The sequence below is a fragment of the Petaurus breviceps genome, unplaced genomic scaffold, assembly GCF_028583685.1.
Source record: "Petaurus breviceps papuanus isolate PSGF00001 unplaced genomic scaffold, PetGlider_PUasm1.0 90977, whole genome shotgun sequence".
NCBI lineage: Eukaryota > Metazoa > Chordata > Mammalia > Diprotodontia > Petauridae > Petaurus > Petaurus breviceps.
Genome location: NW_027187391.1, coordinates 9,585,948 through 9,591,947, shown reverse-complemented (window position 1 = coordinate 9,591,947; position 6,000 = coordinate 9,585,948). Strand labels below are relative to the sequence as shown.

Here is a 6,000-nt window from a genome sequence, read left to right as displayed (position 1 = left end):
TCTCTCTCTCTCTCTCTCTCTCTCTCTCTCTCTCTCTCTCTCTCTCTTTCTCTCTCTCTCCATATATGTATATACATATATGTATGTATATAATCTTGTACATTTGGAGATATTTACATATTTTCTTTCCCATTAGAAGGTATTCTCTTTCATAGGATGGATTGTATGAGGGGGGAGGCTTCCTTTGTTTTCCGACTACTCAGCATTTAATTCCATCAAAAGGAAAGTGTGAGCAAAGCTTAGAGAGATACAGGATTCTTGGCTCAGTAAGAAGGCAGATAAAATTCAGTTGTATGCTGGTAGTAGCAATCCGAAGTGCTTCTATGATGCACTAAAGACTATTTATGGGCCAAAGACCTATGGTTCATTTCAACTACTCAATGCTGATGGAGCCATGCTGATCAGTGAAAAGGACAGGATCCTGAAGAGATGGTCTGAACACTTCCATAGTGTTCTCAACAGACTATCATCAACCAATGCTGAAGTCATTGACCCTATGCCTCAGGTTGCAATCAATCTGTCTCTAGCCAAACTTCCAACTGAAGAAGAGGTATTGAATGCCATCAGGCTCCTCTCGAGTGTCAAAGTGCCTGGTACTGATTCCATCCCAGCAGAAATCCACAAGGCAGAAGATCCACTGCTCATACAGAAGCTTACTAAAAAATCTTCTGGATTATATGACAAGAAATTATTCCCCAGGGGATAAAGATGCCTCCATTGTGCAGCTTTATAAAGTAAAAGGAAACAGATTGTCCTGTGACAATCACAAGAAGATCTCTCTCTTAGTCATTGCTGGCAAGATTCTTCCTGGAGTCCTCCTCAATTGGCTGATCCTTCACCTAGAAGGAGGTTATCTGTCTGAGAGCCAGGGTGGCTTCATAAAGGGCTGAATAATATTCAACATGGTGTTTGCTGCCTGACGGCTCCAAGAGAAATGCCAGGAGCAGAACACATGTTGTAGGCAACATTTGTCAACATAACCAAGGCCTTTGATAGTGTCAATTGTGAGGGCTTGTGTGAGATCATGGTCAAACTTGGTTGCCCGGAGTTCGTCAGTGTCATACTCCAGTTTCTCAATGGCATACTTGCACAAGTTCTGAATAAAGGATGAGGTTCTCGTGCTTTTCCCAGTCACCAATGGAGTGAATCACGGTTGGGTGCTTGCTCCAGGGCTTTTTAGCATGTTATTTTCTGTGATGTTATCAGATCCTTCAACAAGGACAAAAATGACCTCAGGGTCAGCTACTGTACTTATGTTAAGCTATTAACTTGAAAAGCCAATACAAACCAAGACCAAAGTGGAGGGAGAGTTGATGCATTACTTTTTTGTTTGCCGATGATTATGCATTTAATACAGCCTCTGAGACTGAGATGCAAGAGATATGGATAGATTCTCCTTCACTTGTGCTAATTCTGACCTGACGGTTAACATTAAGAAAATAGAGGTTCTATACCAGTCAGCACCACACCATCCATATGTAGAACCATCAGTTGTAGCAAATGGAGAAATTCTGAATGCTGTGGATAAGTTCACTTACCTTGGCAGTATACTTTCCAGGGGTCTCCACATAGATGATGAGGTTGACACGTGCATTGACAGAGCCCACTTAGCATATGTGAGACTCTGAAAGAAAGTGTGGTAGAGAAGAGGTTTTAAGTTGCATACTAAACTAAAGGTCTACAGAGCCATTGTGCTGACTTTACTGTTGTATTCCTATAAAATCTGGACAGTCTTTCAGCACCATGCTACAAAACTGAACTACTTCCACTTGATCTGTCTTAGGAAGATTCTGAAGATCACCCAGCAAGGAAAAGTACTGAACACTGAGTTCCTCTGTCAAGCTGAACTGCCAAGCATTCTTACTCTAGTATAGACAACACAGCTTCAATGGGTTGTCTACATAGCCCAAATGCCAAAGACTATTTTATGTAGAACTCACACAAGGCAAGTGCTCACGTGGTGGTCAGAAGAAGCAATACAAGGACACTCTCAAGGTCTCTCTGAAGAACTTTAGGATAAATTGTAAGACATGGGAGAGGTTAGCACAGGACTGCCCAGCATGGGATGCCTGAATCAAAGAAAGCTCTGTGCTCTTCAAAGCAGAATTGCAATAACACAAAGGAGTCATGAGCAGAGCAAATTCAATGACATCTCCATCCCAAATGGACTACTTGTGCCTGACCTGTGTTAGAATCTTCCAAACTTGTATTGGACTGATCAGCTACAGTCAAACACACTGTACCCTGACCTAACATCATGATATTATTAGTCCTTTTCAAAAAAATGATGGATGAATGACAACTATTAGCACAGTGCCCAGGATATAACAAATAATTTATGTTTGTTGACTGACTCTTGAAGACTAAATTTTCTTATCTGAAAAAAGGGGTATGAATATTTATATGTGCCTTCCACCAAGATTGTGGCGAAACAAGTAAATGAGTTTTTTTTAAGTTTGGAGGAGTATACAAATAAAATTTCCCCTCTTCCATGAAACCTTTCCTGATTCTCCCAAGTTGAAAGTAAGCTGATCCTTCTAGGAATTTAGCGACTTTGTTTCTGCCTCTCTTAATTATTCATATTCTATTCATAGTGTGAATGTTAGGTGATTTTTTTTAGGGGAGGTGTTGCATATCTTATTTTTCTTAGTGGACTGCAAACTGCTTTTGAACAGGACCTTATCTTGTATCTCCTTTATCACTTAGCATAATGTGTCATGTAGTAGGTAATAATTCATTAAATATTGGTTGAACTTACTGAAATCTAAGGTTTCTTTATTTCTTTCCATGAAAAGACTCCACTGAAATACAAAATATTGTTGTTGCTGGTTAAAATCATTATTTTATGTAAATACAAAAGTACACTTATAGGAAGGAGAGCCAATTTAATATACAAAATAAATATAATCGCCCTCTTGCCCCTTGTTAGTCATGCATTCAGTGATATCTGCCAAGAAGCATCATCTAGTAAATTTCCAGAATGAATCAGGGACTCAAAACCATACATATTTTGGAAGAAGAAAACCTTTATTTAAATGTTTAGCCTTCTTGATCCCACCAAGACCCTATCGTCAGGCTGCTGCTCTGTTTTCTCTTTAAGGAAAAAGACATCTTCTGAGACTAAAATGGAAAATCAAGGATCACTTTTCAATTATGAAAAAAGTGGTGACAAAATAAATTAAGCTTTATTCCCAGAAATTTCTTAAGAAATGCTATTATATCCAAATTAGCCTTCATTATTGCTCATCTCATTAGCATCAGGAGGAAGCACTGGTTTAAGAGTCTATAGACCCAGGTTCAAATCACAGTTCTGACGCTTAAGAAATTCTATGATGGTCATGCAACTTCTCTGAGGTTCACTCTCATATTTTAGCCAAATATGGGTAATAATACTCATACTTCTCAGAGCTGTTGTGAGGAAAGCTGCTTTGTTAGCCTTTCAGCATTTTATAAATGAGAAATAACCATTATTATTGTTCTTCTCTGTAATGTTTTACTCTGGTGACACTAAAAACGATAAGCTTATAAGACTGAAATCAGTGAGGTTTTTGAATACCACCTTTCCTGTGCAGAATGACTTGCCCATGCCTTTCCCCACAAAACTGTAGCTCCTACAGGCCATGCTGTACTTGTGGTTAGAGGGAGAAAACAAAAACTTGGGTATCCAGTTACAACACTTCTGTAACTTGGACCACCACAAACATTTACTGAAAAAAATGAAAGAGACCAACCACCACACTGTGTCCTCAAGGAGGAAAAATAAAGGTGGGGGGAATTGGGGAATGACACATTCTACCAGTGGGTAGTAATTCTTTTTAGGAAGAGGCAAAACAAGACAAGGAGAATGTAGGAAGAGCAAAGCCTTATAAACGGTAGAGAAAAGCTCTCTGGTGAGCAGATATTTTCCAAGGCTGGTAGGAAAGAAGACCGTTTCCATTCAGGTGAGAATCTTAAAAGTCAATTCTGTTCTGTAGGCAAACTTGATGGCTGATGAAATAAGTAGCAGTCTATCATACAGAGCAGGGGTTCTTAACCTAGGATCTGTGGACCTTTTAAAAATATATATTTTGTTAACTGTATTTCAGTATATCAGACTTCCTTTATAATTCTATGTATTTTATTTTTTGTATTAAAAATTATTTTGAGATAAGATCCACAGGCTTCACCAGGCTGTCAAAGGAGTCCATGACACAAAACAGGTTAAATAAAACCCTCTGGTATATAAGATATGTAGGGTATACAGGGTCTTTAACCTTTAACCTGCCTATATAGGAAAACAGTGTGGTGTAATGGAGTACTACATTTGGTCCCAGAGGACCTTGGTTCTTGGTCTAGCTTTGTTATTATCTATATGACATAAGGAAAGTCTTTTATCCTTTCTGGGTTTCAGTTTCATCTGATTGGACCACATGACTTCTAAAGTCACTTTAATTCTAAATGCATAATTAGTTTCACACACATCTATCATAGATTTGGATGTAAATATATACCTATATCACATATATGTGTATGATACATATATGTACATATACTGTGCCTCTAATATAAGTATATACCTATATAGATAGATATAGGTATACCTATAATATGCCTATAATACAGATATAGTTGAATACCTATATTTATGTGTGATATATATCATATGAACATATTATGTACACAATAAATATATATACATATATATGCATATGTGGTATATGCAACTTCTAGATAAGAAAACCCCTCTAACAATGCAAGTCAACACCTTTCCTGCAACTTTGTATCTTAAAGAATTTCTTAGAATACTAATAGATAGGTGATTTGCCCAAGGTCATATTTGTCAGCATTTATCAAAGGTTAGACTCTAATCCATGTCTTACTGACTCAAAAAAAACTCTGTCCATACTGCCTCTCTGTTTCTCCATATACACATATGCATGCACACATACATAAATACATGCATATACAATATACACATATATGTATTGTGTAAGTATGCATAGACATAAGTACAGATATATACTTGTAAACATATAAATTATTATATTATATTCAAGAAGTGACTGATCTCTGTCTAGTTAGTTGCTCATTGTGAGCTGAATTTGGAATTATTTGTAATGAATGAATGGTTATAGAATACAGACCAACACATGCTTGCCAAAATGAACCTGGGGAAGAAAGGGTGGTGCTTTCTTACTCTTAGAGATTGCCCATATGGGTTATGTTTGAAGTATATTTGGAACTGTTGAGTTCTCACAGTTGAGAAAGGCTCTCAAGACATTCCTTAATTTGTCTGGCATTCTAATTCCTTGGGATGAATGTGTTTCTAGTGGGTTTCAACTGCTTTCCACCCCCACCCTCTGGCCCAAATTATTTCTATTTTAGTGAGTCACTGTCAGTCCCTTATATCTGTAGCCCTTAGACACTTCTGGGGAATAGACTCCCTCAGGCAATCACTGTAAGAATGAGAATCTATGTGGAGACAGAATGAAGTTGTTTGTCCTTTTGTGGACAATGCCCTGGTTAGGAATATGGACATTAGTGTCAGCTCTCCCACTAATTTACTGTGTGATCCTGGCCAAGTCACTCAATATATTGGAGACTCAGTTTCTTCATCTTTAAAATAAGAGAATTGGACTACATGAACTACTTAAGGCCTCTTGTATTCGAATCTGTTTTTAAAAAGAGGTAACTAGTCTTTAAATGGAGAAGATTTGTATAAGAATATTCCTCACAGAGTTCTAAACAAGTTTATTTCCAAGTAAACAAGAAAAGTTATGTATGATAGCTGCTTTCTACCTACTGCAGCTTGAGATTAAAGGATTTTTAAATGTTCAGTTTTCAAAAGATTATGCTTGAGTAAGTGGGCCAATTTCTGCCCACACATACTTCCAAGTGACGTCAATGGGAGCTGTGCACACAGATCTCCAGGCAGGTTTTGGCTCATTATATGTGTTTTTATTTAAGAACAACTGCAGAAAAGATTCCTCTCAACTCAAATTACACAATTTGTTCTTCCTT

The 6,000-nt window shown here is 37.5% G+C and overlaps 1 protein-coding gene across 1 annotated transcript in view; it reads left to right on the top strand.

The window, feature by feature from the left end:
• PDE7B (phosphodiesterase 7B) overlaps positions 1–6,000 on the top strand; it is a 475,247-nt gene that overhangs the window by 57,377 nt on the left and 411,870 nt on the right. The gene's annotated exons all lie outside the window — the stretch shown is intronic.